The sequence below is a fragment of the Capra hircus genome, chromosome 25 (genome assembly GCF_001704415.2).
Source record: "Capra hircus breed San Clemente chromosome 25, ASM170441v1, whole genome shotgun sequence".
Lineage (NCBI taxonomy): Eukaryota > Metazoa > Chordata > Mammalia > Artiodactyla > Bovidae > Capra > Capra hircus.
This window is the reverse complement of record NC_030832.1, coordinates 3,371,325-3,385,849: the sequence shown is the minus strand read 5'-3', so window position 1 is coordinate 3,385,849 and position 14,525 is coordinate 3,371,325. Positions and strand designations below refer to the sequence as shown.

General features: G+C 53.3%; 1 long non-coding RNA gene across 1 annotated transcript; it reads left to right on the top strand.

The window, feature by feature from the left end:
* Positions 336-7,570, top strand: LOC108633922. The gene is made up of 3 exons (XR_001917294.1): positions 336-526; positions 2,893-2,981; positions 3,638-7,570. It is a non-coding gene; the product is annotated as an uncharacterized LOC108633922 (long non-coding RNA).

The following is a 14,525-nucleotide window of genomic DNA, read 5'->3' as shown; positions in this document are numbered from 1 at the left end:
CTCTTGCTTGCCCCATAGTAGGTGCTCAGTAAATTCCCGCAGCGAGAATGAACAGCAAGTACTGATAACAGCTGGGGCGCCGGGCTGGGGTCCACACTCCCTGCAGGGGAGAGAGCCAGCAGGGCGGGTCAGGGTGCCTCCCAGCCCCAGTGGCTTTCTTTTTCTCTGTTCCAGTTCCAGGAGAATGTCTCTGGAAAGGAAGCCCAAAGCCCGGTTTGGCTGGGAAGAGGCGGGCAGGGAGGGGAGCAGGGGCCGGGCGGGCCTGGGGAGGAAGTCTGCAGCCCCAGGCTGCCGAGGGCGCGGCGTCTGTGTTCGCACCTTTGGAATGTGGCTGATTCACTCTGGGGGGAGGCAGGCAGCCACTGGCTGCCGCCGGCCGCCGACTCCGATCCGACATCTGGAGGCTAGATTCCAGGAGGAGAGATGGAGTCTTGCAGGCAGATGTCAGCTTTGAAGGTCAAAGGGAGCCAAGGAGAAAGAGGCCGCCAGGGTCCCACGCTTCCCCACCCAAGATTCTGGGAGAGAGGTGAGGCCCCGTCCCCAGCCTTGTCCCAGCCCTTCAGCCACCAGAGCCCCTAAGGGGGCAGGACAGCCTGGGGCCCTCCTTCAAAGACCAGTTGCTTAAGAGCTCATGTAACTGCAAAGGCTGAGGGCCTAGATGGTCCCGTGCTGTCACTGGCTGTGGGACACGGGCTTGCATCTCCCGGCCCAGTGTCCGGTGTAGCTTCACTCAGGCCACCGCTCCCCAAGGCCTGCGAACTCCCAGCTTGCCTCTCCCTGGAGCTCCAGCGAGACCCTCGGCTTGCCCCTCGTTGGCTCATCTGGGAACCAGCTCATGTTGGACACTTGGATGGGACAGGTCCGGGTCAGGAGCTCGCCCCAGTGCATGGCTCACACCCCTAGAGCCACACAGAGAAAGTGGGATTTGGGGGTGGTCCCCCAAAGGAGCCAGTGCCAGGGGATGGGCAGAAGCCACACTCTGTGAGCTGCCCCCACAGGACTGGCATCTGGCACTTCTGCCAGGCAATGCACTCAGCTTTATGACCCTTACCTACTGGGGTGTCTCACTGGCTACATTCCCTAAGCTCTCACAAGCTCATTTTCTTCATCTGTGAAATCTCATGGGATTCTTTTTGGGATTGACAGAGACTATGCCTGCAGATCCTCTGGCACTTGCCCGGCCTGGAGAAAACACAGAGCTAAGTGACTTTGGTACCTTTCTCTGTCCTGAATCTAGGTGCTCTGTGGTCTGCCCTGTGGGCTGAAAGGATGGTGTGTGCATGTATGTGTGAGTGTGTGTGTATGCGGGAGTGAGCATGCAGGCTCCTTTCTGTTCTCCAAGGAATTTTGTACTGTCTGGCTTCTCCCTGGGTTAGGGACTACAGCAGGCAGACGGTGGAGGCAGGAGGGACAGGAAAGGGCTGAGGGGAAAAGTGGGTGAGCGTCACCTGCGGGCCTGCAGGCTCAGGCCTGCCCCTGGGAGTCGCCTCACTGTGCCCTCAGCTCCACCGGGGCTGGAGGAGGGGCCCAGGCTCACTCCTGGGAGTGACAGTCTGTCCCTCCCTGCGCAGCATAAGCCTGCCTGGTCATTTGACCGAGGTGTGTGTGTGTCTGTGTGTCTGTGTGTCTGTGTGTGTGTCTGTGTGTGTCTGTGTGTGTCTGTGTGTGTGTGTGAAGGGCGGGACCCAGGCTCACCCGTCTCCTATCCTGTCTCTCCTGGATCCTGGGGACCTGAAGTGGAGGGTGGCTCAGAAAGGGAACCCAGGCCCGGGGCTCCTCAGAAGAGGAAACCCGGGGTCCAGAGTGGTCGGAACCTCTTGGAGCCTTCAAGAGAAACTTGGAGGTTCTGGGAGGGCGGAGGGCCGGCCTCCTGTAAGCTTTTTGCAGCTATTTGTGAAGTGCAGCCCCTCCCAGAATCTGCTGGGGCACAGTACATGCTCCACGGAGTATGCCTCCACCCCGCCCCACCCTGGGTTCAGCACCCTCCACTCCTGCCAGCCCTGCCTCCCAGCATCCCTCTGGGACGCAATACATCTGGGCATCTGCTCATCCCCACCAAACCACCCACATCCTCCCACTTAAGGACTTGAGTCCAAATGCTACCTCCTCAGATCCCTGCCAGCCTCACGCACTCACAGTTATTCTCCTCTGGACATGGTGGGCTTGGTACTCCTGTGTGGAGCTTATCACCACATCAGCCCCCTCGGTGATGGAGGGGCTCCTGCATCTGCCTCTTGTCCATGTCCTACATGCCCTGAGCCTGACTCTAGGATAGGCGACCCAGACTGCTGGGACCAGGCTGCCTGGCTCTCTTCTCTAAGATTTTTCAGTGTGTTCATCTGTCTCTTTTCCATTAGACGACGGACTCTCTGAAGTTGAAGGACATATAACGAGAGCTACATTTTCTGAGCTCTTACTAAGTGCTTTTTAAAAACTGAGGTATAATTCACAAACCTTAAAAGTCACCCCTTTAAGATGGACAATCCAGGACTTCCCTGGTGGCCCGGTGGATAAAGAGTCCAGCTGCTGATGCAGGGGACACAGATTCCACGTGCCACGGAGCAGCTGGGCCCCTGCACCGCAGCTGCTGAAGCCCTCGTTCCCCAAGAGCCAGCAGGTTGCAGCTACTGAGCCCACGTGCACCTAGAGCCTGCGCTCCGCAACTAGAGGAGCCACTGCGATGAGAAGGCCGCACGCTGCGGTTAGAGAGTAGCCCACCCTCTGCAACTGCGGAAAAGCCTGCACAGCAACAAAACCCAGCACAGCCAAAAACAAACAAAGCAGTGTGTACACGGAAAAATATTTACAATCCAGTGGATTTTAACGTATTCACAGAGTTGTGCATCCACCTTCAGCATCTAATTCCAGAACATTTTTATCATCCCCCCAAAGGAAGCCCAGCAGATTCATCAACTGTAAGATATGTACCATTTGTGTGGGGATTGATCGTGGAGGAGGCTGTGCACATGTCGGGGCAGAGGGTAGGTGGAAAGTCTCCGAATCTTGGCTCAATACTGCTGTGAACTTAAAACTAGTTTTCTGGTTTTTTTAAATCGATTTTGGGAATTTTCTGGTGGTCCAGTGATTGGGGCTCTGTGCTTTCACTGCACAGAGCCTGGGGTCAGTCTCTGGTTTGGGAACTAAAATCCTGCTAGCTGCCTGGCACAACCCGCCCCTACATTGATTTAAAACAAAACAGAACCCTGAATGCATTAGCAGTCACTCCCCATTCCTCTCCTTCCCCACCCCCAACCACTGGCAATCATTAGTCTGCTTTCTGACTCTACAGATTTGCCTGTTTGAGACATTTCATATAAGCAGAGTCCTATAATATGTGGTCCTTTGTATCTAGCTTCTTTCACTGAGCACCATGTTTTCAAGGTTCATCCACCTCAGTCCTTTTTATGGGTGACTAATATTCCACTGTCTGAATGGATCAGCATTGGTTTATGCATCTATCCATCAGAGGACATTCAAGTTGTTTCCGCTTTTCGTGAATAATGCTGCTAGGAACATGCATGTACAAGTTTTTGTAAAGATGAAGTTTTTCCAGTCTAAGTGTTTTTTTTGATAAACACCTCATTTAATCCTCAAAGCAGCTCTCTGTTTCAGTACTGACACGATCCCCCTCCTGCAGGTGAGGAAGCCGAGGCTCAGAGAGGTGAGCCAAGGTCACGTCACAGCTGGAAGCTATGGAGCAAGGACCCTCCTGCCTCCTGGTCAACAGACCCTGGTGTTTCTGCCTGTATTTAGCAGAGCTTTGCCCACTGTTACTGCACAGTAGATGTTGCTGACTCTTCAAACAAGGGCCATGCACACCTGAAGTCCCAGAAGTCCTCTGTGATCTGTCAAGCTGAGTGGGTCACCTGTTTGGTGATGATCCAGTGGCTCCAAGGGATGTGCTTTAGGGGGTTACGAGAGGTCCCTGTGGCCATAGCATCGTCATTCATGGATCCAGGCTGGACCAGACCCGGCCCTGCTCCCTCCAGATGCCGTTTGCACCACCTCGTGGAGTATAAGCCCCAAACATTGCTGCCCCTTTCATTCACCTGCAGCCTCTTTGCTGGGGTTCCTGGGCTGCCTTACGTCTCTTGCTTTCTTGGATTTGCCGTGCAGCCCTGGGTCACCTTCCAGTGGACTTTGTTCCTTTCTCCTTGCCAGGAGCGTGGCATGCCATATCTGCTGTCGGATATCCCGGGTTCGAGTCAGCTTTGCTACTCTGGCTATGTGGCTTTGGGCACGCTCCTGAGCTTCTCTGAGCTTCCGTCTGCTCCTCTGTGATGGGGGTCACAATAATAGACCCGCCGAAACTCTGTGGGACTGACTAAGGGCAGGGAGATGAGCAGCTCACGCTGTGCCCAGCACCTCACACATACTTGGGAAGAACTCGAGGTCAGTCCTCAGGGCAGAGGCAGGCTGGCAGTGGGCCGGGGAGGGGGCGGGGAGCTTCATGTGTCTCCCATGACTCAGTCCTGTCCAAGGAGCGGGGAGTCAAGGCCAGGCCTCTGAGGTCGGGCGCCTTGGGACCTCCCGTCCTCCTCCTCCCCACTCTGCCCTCGGCCTGCTCCCCACCCAGCGCTTCCGGCAGCGCCGGGCAGGGCCTCACGCATTCTCCGCTGGCCGCCTGGGCACGCCCTCCATCCTTCCCCAGATCCGCAGCTCCGTGGCCCAAGGGCTCGGACACTGGCCCATCGTGGACCACCTTGAGCTAGCGCCACAGCCCGCAGCCTAAGGCAGAGGAGCGGTGACGCAGAGAGGGGATGCGGGCAGAGGGAGGGTCTTTTCTGGCTGCTGGAGCGGAGCTGCAGCTCCTGCCAGGGAAACCCTCTCTCCTCTCTGCCGCGGAGCCTTTCCCAGCCCTGCCCCTCTCCCCTCTGCTTCTCAAATTTCAGCTTCTGCATTACTGGCATCACAGCCTGCCGCTGTGGTCACTGCACCAGACAGACATTAACCCCCAGTGTGCTGGTGGGAGCAACGTGGCTGCATGTGGGCGCAGGTCCAGAGAGGCCGAGGGAGGAGACTGCCACCCGGAAGCCTTCCTTCGCTCCAGCCAGCTTCCCCTCCAGGGAGCTTGCTCGCTGCCTTTCTCCCTGTTGGCCCAGACTTGAAGCCAAAGCCCTCCCTGACCCTTAGGAGTTGCTCCTTCCTTTCCTGTCTGGGCCCTGACTCTCATCCACAGCACGTGGGTTCTGTATCACCATGAACCTGGCCTTGTCATTTTAGCAGACGGTTCTCGCCCTCCACATCCCTCAGCTCCCCTCTTGCACCTGGCCTTACCTGGGCAGGGCCAGAACCCTGGGACCAGGTGAGTGAGTTCTCAGCCTGAAGGCTGTTCTGGGGACAATCACAGCAAGGTCATTGAGAGGAGCCTGAAGGGAGCCAGGCACTGGTGCAGACTGGCCGGGTGACCCTGGCAAGTTCCCGGGGAATAACAGGATTGGGGGTCCATAGTGAGGATGAAACGGGGGATGCAGGTAAAGCCACCAGAGCAGCCTGTGTCAGGCACATGCGCGGCCCAGACTTCTCATGCCCATATGCACAGGGGCCTCCTGGCATGCTGAGCCCACCTCCCCAGGGAGAGCTCCTCCCATTTCCCATCAGCTTCCCCCCTCGCAGCCCACCCAGGTCTGCTTTCTCATCAGAGCAGGCGTCCGTCCCTCCCCTGGCCTGGCCGGTCCCATCCTCAGATGGGGCTGGACGTCCTGCCTTCTCTCCCCATCCCTGTCTCCTTCAGAGGAGAGCCTGCAGTCCAGAGGGAGACTGGATAGCATCTTGAGCTCAGCAGCACCCCTCTAGTCCTCCTCCCTGATTCTCCTGCTTCCTGCTTTCCTTCTGAACCCCAAATGCTCCCTCGCGGTTTCCTGTGGCGCCTCTGGTGACCCTTTGTCTCCTCCGGCCATGGTTCCCTTGGTGCCTTGACCGACTCAGCCTCCTTTATATTGACCGGAAGCCCAGAGGCCCTGTCCTTCCCTCCCCTGCACCCCTGGTCCCCCTTTCCTGCTATGCTGAGACCCAGGCTCCTGGTGGGATTGTTGTAGCCGCCCTGACGGCTTACAACCAACCAGCCATTGCTGTCTAAAATGGAAAGTCCAGCCAGAATGGCCATTCACTGAGTTTTTATAAGGGGGATGCACCCAATCGAAGCAGACGACCTGGCTCCTTCTAGTTGACATGTTGCAAAGCAGCAGAGGAACATTTCCCAGGGTTGGGGGTTGGGGGGGCCTGGACAGGGCGAGTTGGTCGAGGAAGAGAAGAGAAGGCAGGAGGCTCCCCACCATGGGCTACAGTGTCAGGCCTGGAAACACGGAGTGGGAGAGTGGGACCAGAGAGAGGAGACAGGGAACACGTCACAGGTGGGTTCCAGCCCCCTTGTCAAGGGTTCACTTGTGAGCAAAGTGAATCAGATCAGCCTGTTAGAAGGAAGCGGGCATCTGGTGATCGGGGCCTGGTGGCTGGGGATTTGGGGCCGTGGGGTTGTAGGAAGTTGAGTGGTCAGAGCTTCTACCCTAGTATGTGCAGTTGGGTTTCCCAGATGTGCTCAGGGTGAGCCTGGACAAAAAACATTGTGTGTGCTAGTCGCCCCCTAGTGGTTGGGGGACCCTAGTCTTGTTGGCCCAGGACTCTCCCTGTGGATAGGGTAGGAAAGGGGACCAGGGCATTGGCGGGTATCGCAGTTTGCTACAAACCCCAACAGAGGCGTGTGACCCCCATTCTGCCTTCCTGGGTGCATTTAGGATCATCTCCCAGGCAAGGGCTTTATGCTTCTATGGGGCCTCATCCCTGCTCCTATAGCTGGTATCCACACCCCTCAACCCCAAGAAGGCCGGGATTCCCTGTGTGCACGTGAGCATGTGGGCCATGAAACGTCAGCTGGAGCCTGAATGGTCATCTTGTCCATCCACCCGCTGCTCCTGTCACGTTTGTGTAGAGGATAAAGCTTCAGATTAGGGTTGGGGCCCCCGTTTCTGCTTCAGGCTCCATCTCCAATTCTCCATACTTCCTGAGGGAAGTTCCTTAACTTTCTCTGTACCTCCTTCGTGGTCTCCCTTCTGTGGCAGCAGAATTCTCCTATGGCCCCCGATGACCTTTGCTCTCGTGAACTCCCTACATTGGGTGTGGGTGGAACCTGTGACTCCGCCATCACTCCCGTGATTAGGTTATAAGTTGCCTAAGAGATAGGTTATCCAAGTGGGCCTGACCTAATCACTCAAAGCCATTAAAAAAAAAATAGTTTTCTCCAGCTGCTTGTGGAAGGTGAGATTAGAGAGATTCAAAGCCAGAGAGGGAATCGATGTGTGGGACGCACTCTGTTCCTCAGATGGAGGGACCACAGGGCCTGAGGATGGTCTACAGGAGCCGACAACCCACAAGATGATGGGACCTCAGTCCTACAGCTGCAGGAATTGAATCCTGCTGACAACCAGTGAGTTTGCAGCCCCACCAACACCTCAGTTTCACCCAGCAGGACTCTGAGCTGAGAGCCCAGCCATGCCACGTCTGGCAATGATAAATGGTACTGTTTCAAGCCAATGCTGCTGCTGCAACCCCACAGACAGCCACCCACCAGGCTTCTCCGTCCCTGGGATTCTCCAGGCAAGAACACTGGCGTGGGTTGCCATTTCCTTCTCCAATGCATGAAAGTGAAAACTGAAAGTGAAGTCGCTCAGTCATGTCTGACTCTTCGCGGCCCCATGGACTGCAGCCTACCAGGCTCCTCCATCCACGGGATTTTCCAGGCAAGAGTACTGGAGTGGGTTGCCATTGCCTTCTCCGTTTCAAGCCAGTACATTGATGGAAATCTGTTACGCGGCAACAGGGAGTAAGTAAGTCGTCATTCCAAAGAGAGGAACAGTATTCTAGATGCACAAGTAGGATAAAAGCTTAAAACTGAGAAAAACCCATCCCTTGCCCCTCGGGCGCTGGGTAGAGTGGAAACCTGCCGCAGCCTCTGTGCTGATGGTCCCCCCTCCCGCCCTCCCGGCTGCAGGTTACATCCGTGATCTTAGGGCTCACATCTCTCACCTGAGCTTCCAGCCACCCTCAGAGGAGGGCAAGTGTGTTCTGAGAAGGGTAGCGCTGATGGCACCTTGAGGGCAGCCAGATCCCACTTTGGCTGAAGAAAGATGCTCTGGAACCCTTTGCTTTAGGGGATCCCTGAGGTTTCTGGGGCTCCTGGGACTTCTGGAAATCTTCAGGGTCAACAAAGCTATTTTTTTTAAAGAAATAAAGTTGTTTAATATAATAGCTTTATTATATGTAATTCAACCATCTAAAGTTTACAGTTAAGTGGGGTTTTTTTTAATACAACCAGTTTTGTAACCATCACCACAATCAACTGAGAAGATTTTATCACTCCCCCCCAAAGAAACTCTATACCCACTAGCATTCACTCTCCATTTCCCAGACTCCCCCTCATTCCCTTCAGTTCAGTTCAGTCGCTCAGTCGTGTCTGACTCTTTGCAACCCCATGGACTGCAGCACGCCAGGCCACCCAGTCCATCACCAACTCCCAGAGTTTACTCAGATTCATGTTTGAGTCGGTGATGCCATAGAACCATCTCATCCTCTGTCATCCCCTTCTCCTCCTGCCTTCAATCTTTCCCAGCATCAGGGTCTTTTCAAATGAGTCAGTTCTTCGCATCAGATGGCCAAAGTTTGGGAGTTTCAGCTTCAACATCAGTCCTTCCTATGGATATTCAGGACTGATTTCCTTTAGGATGGACTGGTTGGATCTCCTTGCAGTCCAAGGGACTGTCAAGAGTCTTCTCCAACACCACAGTTCAAAAACACCAATTATTTGGCACTCAGCTTTCTTTATAGTCCAACTCTCACATCCATACATAACTACCGGAAAAACCATAGCCTTGACTATACAGACCTTAGTTGGCAAAGTGATGTCTCTGCCTCATTCCCTGGCAACCACTAATCCACTTTCTACCTCTGTGGATTTGCTTATTCCAGACACTTCATAGAAATGGAATCATATGATACGCGGCCTTTTATGTCTGGCTTCTCTCACTGATCGTCACGTTGTCAAAGTTCATCCACTTTGTGCCATGTATCAGTACTTCATCCCTTTACATGCTGAGCAGTTCTTCATTGGGTGATAGACCATGGCTTCTGTATCCAGTCATCAATAAAGCCTGTTGCTCATCACTCTTCCCACCAGGAATCTGGGGGTGGGGCTGGGGGAAAGGCAGCAAAGGGGAATGGGGGGAAGTGGGCTGATTGGGTTTGGGTTTGACAACATAGAGAAAGGAGGGCGGTGTCCCAGGCCACACTGTAGCCCTTGGCTCTTTCCCCTAGGCTGAGTCAGTCTGCTCCCTTCACCTGTTCTCCAAAGCACTGGATGTCCTGGGGTCTCCAGCCCCAGAGCCCTGCTGCAGGTGGACCGGCTGGCTGTCAGCTCTGTAATCTGCATTTCTGATCATCTGCATTTCTAACACCGATTGTCCACTGGCAGTTATTTGATGACAGTCTTCAAAGAGACTTCCTTTTTAAAGGGCAAACTGTCTGCAGGCCAGTTTTCACACCAGATCCTACCTGTGAGTGTCTTTACTATAAAGCAGGTGAGCACCATGTTCAACAGAAAAGAAACCTGCAACGTGCTTGCTTCCTTTCACTGTGACTTTTTTTTGTCTGCTGTGCCACGAAGCATATGGGGTCTTAGTTCCCCAACCAGGGATTGAGTCTGTACCCCCTACACTGAAAGTGCAGAGTTTTAACCACTGAACTGCCAGGGACGTTTCATCACCGTGACAAGTTTGAGCAGGGGAAGGGGAAAGCTGGGCCCCTCCTCTGTCCCTCCCCGGTTCTCCCAGGCCAGCTAAGCTACCTCTGGCTGCTGTCACCCATGTCAACCCAGTGATACCAGGAAATACCACTTATTAATGCTATGACAAGCCAGGTGTGCCGGTGACTTCTTGTGAGAGTCAGCCTGCAAGCTAGGTACTATATAGCCTCTGTTTTACAGACCAGGAAGCTGATTTAGGTTAAGGAACTTGACTGCGGTCACCAGGAGCTGGGGTTGGGGTAGAACCTCCTGGATTCTGAATCACACTGCATGGCCTCGAGTCCTTTCTGGAAACTCTGTGGTCCAAAGAGTGGGGAGTATGTGTAGACAAGAGATGAGGTCTAAAGACTATGGCCCCGGGATATCTCAGATGCCAAGCAGAAAAGAACTTCAAGAAGGTCATTTAGGGACTTCCCTGGTGGTTCAATGGTTAGGATTCCTTGCTTCCATTGCAGGGGGCCCGGGGTTCGATCCCTGAACAGGGCAAGTGAAAAAAAAAAAGTCGGATACAGTGAAGACATGAAACAGAGCTCCTTGGAGTCACCAGTGAGAGCAGTTTTCATGGAGTTCTGGCTCCGGATGGAGTGAGCAGGATGAGAAAGTGAGCATAGACAGCCACTTCAGGGAGTTTTGCAGTCAAGAGTGTAGCTTGGGAAGGGAATGTGTGATTGTCTGATTTTCTTTTTGGCTGAGCTGCGGTGCTGATGGGATCTTAGTTCCCTGATCAGGGACTGAACCCAGCCCCACGGCAGTGAAACACGGAGTCTTAACCACTGGACCACCAGGGACTCTGCCATTTTTAAATGGGAATAAAGATGGCTTGTTTTCCACGTGGGAATGAGCCAGTAGCGAGCAGGAGGGAAGGATGCAGGAGTGGGGGACAGTTGCTGGAGAGACATCTTTGAAGAATACACGTGGAGGGGTTCTCCAGGCACTGACAGAACATGGACTCACATCTAGGTGCTGGCTGGATAGCAGATTTCAGGTACCAGAGGGGAGGCAGAGGAGCCTTGGGAAGGGAGGGAGGAGGGAGCAGGGCCATAGGAGGGGACGGCCAGCCACACAAAGGAGTCACTTGAAGATCTTGGTCCAGCATTTAAAAGTAAGATGGTGGGATTTCCTTTTCCCAGCGCTGTTCAGATCCAGGGGTGGGGGCAGGGGCAGGACAGGTGGAGGGCTGGACTCAGAAGGGAGCATGCATGCAAGATGATTAGATTGCTGGGCTGTGAAACCTAAACTGGAGGAGCAAAGAGAGAAGACAAGGGGCTTGCGGCAAGCCCCCTCCCTTCACCTATGGAGTCAGGCAAACTATAGCCCACAAGTCAAATCCAGACCACTGACCTTTTTTATTTTTTTTGTTAACTTTTTAAAAAACTGTGGTAAAATACATATAGCATAAAATTTACCATTTTAAAATTTTTGTGTGTTCACCTGAATGAACAACTTTGCTGTTTTAAACTGCACGATTCAGTCCCATTAATTACATTTATGATGTTGCGCAAACACCACCACTATTTCCAAAAGTTTCCATCACCCGAAACAGAAACTCCATACTCCTTATTAAGCAATAATTCCCCATCTCCCCTCCCCCTCCCCCGCCCTTGGTAACCTCTAATCTACTTTCTGTCGCAATGCGTTTGCCTATTGTAGATCATTCATAGAAGTGGAGTCATTTGATGTGTGACTTTTTGTATCTGACTTTCACTTAGCATTGTGTTTTCAAGGTTCAGCCAGGCTGTAGCAAATATCAGAACTTCATTCATTTTTAAGGCTGAATAATATGCAGTTGTTTGAATAGATCAGAGTTTGTTTATCCATTGATCCATTGATGGTTTTCACCTTTTGGCTGTTGTGAATAATGCTTCTGTGAATACTGGTATATGATCATGTGTGAGTCCCTGGTTTCATTTTTTGGGGGATGTGTACCTAGGAGTGAAATTGATGGAGCATACTGTAACCCCTGCCAGCTTTTGTATGAACTGAGATTGTACGGTGGACCGAAAAATGACCTCCCCAAGATGTTCATGTCCTAATCTGTAGAACCTGTGAATAAGTTACCTTCTATGGCAAAAGGGACTTTGAAGATATAAGTAAGTTAAGGATCTTAAAATGGGGAAATTATTCTTGACTATCTGCTTGGGCCCAAGGTCATTAATAAGGGAGTGGTGGGGGGGGGCAGTCAGAGTCGCATAAGGAGATGTGATGACTGAAGAAGTTGGAGTGATGCATTCTGAAAATAGAAGGGGCTGGGAGCCAGGAAGGGGCAGGCAACCACTAGGAGCTGGAAAAGGTAAGGAAGTGGATTCCCCTTCCTACCCTAGAGCCTTCAGAAGGAATGCAGTCCTGCTGACACCTTGGTTTTAGCCAAATACAACCCATTTGGATGTCTGACCTCCAGAAAGTATATATAAATACATATATTTTTAAATTGGCTGCACCATGCAGCTTGTGGGATCTCAGTTCCCCTGACCAGGAACCCGGGATTGAACTTGGGCCATGGCTGTGAAAGTGCAGATTCCTAACCACTGGACCAGCAGGTAATTCCCTTGTGCTGTTTTGAGTCACTAAGTTTGTGGTAATTTGTTATAGTAGCAATAGGAAGCTAATACAAATATTAAAAAAAAATTTTTTGTTGAAGTGTAGTTGATTTACAATGTTGTATTAATTTTTGCTGTACAGTGAAGTAATTGAGTTTTTAATATATATATTATATATATTTATATTCTTTCCCATTATGGTTTATCACAGGATATTGAATACTGTGCTATACACTAGAACCTTGTTGTTTATCCATCCTATATATAATAGTTTTCATCTGTTAATCCCAAACCCCCACTCCATTGCTCCTCCCTCTTTGGCAACCGTCAGTCTGTTCTCTCTGTCTGTTTCTGTTTCTTAGATATGGTCATTTGTGTCATATTTTAGATTCCACGTGCAAATAACTTTTACATTCCCTTTAAAGAAAGTTTGCTGATGCCTAATTTAGAGTCAGAAGGGGTGGGGGAAGGTCCAAGGATCAAAGTGATTTTGCGGAACAGCCTCTGAGAACTCTAGAGGGCACAGTGGCCCGAATATAGGAGTCCAGGAAGGAAGTAAGAAAGGGTCAGACGAAGGGGGTCTACAGAGCCTCCTGGGAATCAAAAATAGCCTGGAGGAACTTCTTTGGTGGTCCAGTGGTAAAGAATTTGCCTTTCAATGCAAGGGACACAGGTTTGACCCTTGGTCAGGCAACTAAGACGAGGTACCACAACTAGAGAAGTCCACTGGCTGCGACCAAGACCCAACACACCCAAAAAGAAAAAAACCAGCCCAGAGTCTGGGGACTTCTCATGCTACTGCCATGAAGCAGGTGACGGGAAAGAGCTGGGTGGGTGGTGGGAGCAGTGGTATTTCAGGTGTTGGGGCAGCTGAGCCAGGGGTCTGGGTTTGTGCCAGGGGGTGTGGTTTTGTGAATCGGAGACAAGACAGGGCCCTAGGAAAGAAGGTCCCTTTGGCAGAAATGGGGAGGCCAGCTGGAGTGACAGTGTGCCCAGGGAAGCAGGCTCCGGCTGGGTCAAGGGATTTTTGAAGAAGACAGAGCAAGGGGTGGACGCACTTCCCCCAGCTCTCCATTCATTCTCCAGGCACTGTGGACGCTGCTTAGTGTACACAGTTAAGTGGCCCTGTATCCTCTACTGCCCCCCCCATGTCATCCTTCCTGCTCCCGCAGTGAAGCCTCCCAGGGACCCCAGATATTACCCAACAGCTGTCTTGAAGGATTGCAAAGCATTCAGGTAAAACTGCCAGGCCTCTACAAGGGGCTCCAAATATCTAAAAACAATAACATTTCCTAATAATAACAGTAATCCTTGTTATTAAGAGGGTTTCAATCAGGAGGCGCGATCTGGGCGGGAACCTGGAAGGCGGATGGGATTGGGAAAGGCGGTGGGCAGGGGAAAGGACATTCCAAGGCAGGCGTGGTCTTCCTGAACCAGGGGCCAACCTCTAGGAGCCGGGGGAGGGGACGCGGGAAGGAGGGGACGGAAGCTCGCCGGCCAGGAGTCCTTTCCTCCTCCGTCCCAGGCCTTCACCCTTGGTAGAGAGCGCACCCTGCCGGGGGAGCAAGTCTCGCCCTAGCTTCGCCACGAATGGGCAGCTGCAGTCTTCCGCTTGCCCAGGCCAAGCTTCGGCGGGCCTCTCGCTGTCCAGCCTCCCAGCGGAGGGCTAAAGAGAAGGGGACAGGAGGCGACCCGCAGCAGCCACCGGACCTTCGGGCCGCGCCGGCAGCCGGCCTCCGGGGCTGCTGCTGTCCTGGCCCGCCTCCACCCTTCCCTCCCCGCCCGGGCCCCTGCTGCCTAAGGCAGCCCCAGGATCTGAGGCGCCCGGCGCGCCGCCCCCAGCTTTGCCCTCCCCTCCCCGGCTCCGGGATTCCCAGGTTCCGGAGCCCAGGCCGACCGGCCAGCGGCGGGCAGCTGGGCAGGGAGGGAGTGAGGGAGGGGGCCGCTTGGCCTCTGAAGTCGGCCCCAAGTTATATGTGGGAAGCGGTGGCTGTGACGCAAGTTTCCAGGGGGCCCTGGGCTTGGAGGGAGCGCGCCAGAGCGGCTCCTCTCCCAGCAGTTGCAACCGTAAAAAAAAAAAAAAAAAAAAAAAAAAAAGCCCCGAGCAGCACCCCAGGCCGCCTTCGCCTTCGCCGGGCCCAGCAGCGCGCTCCCGCCCCTCGAGGGTCTTCGAGGGCGCAGACCCTGTACCGGGC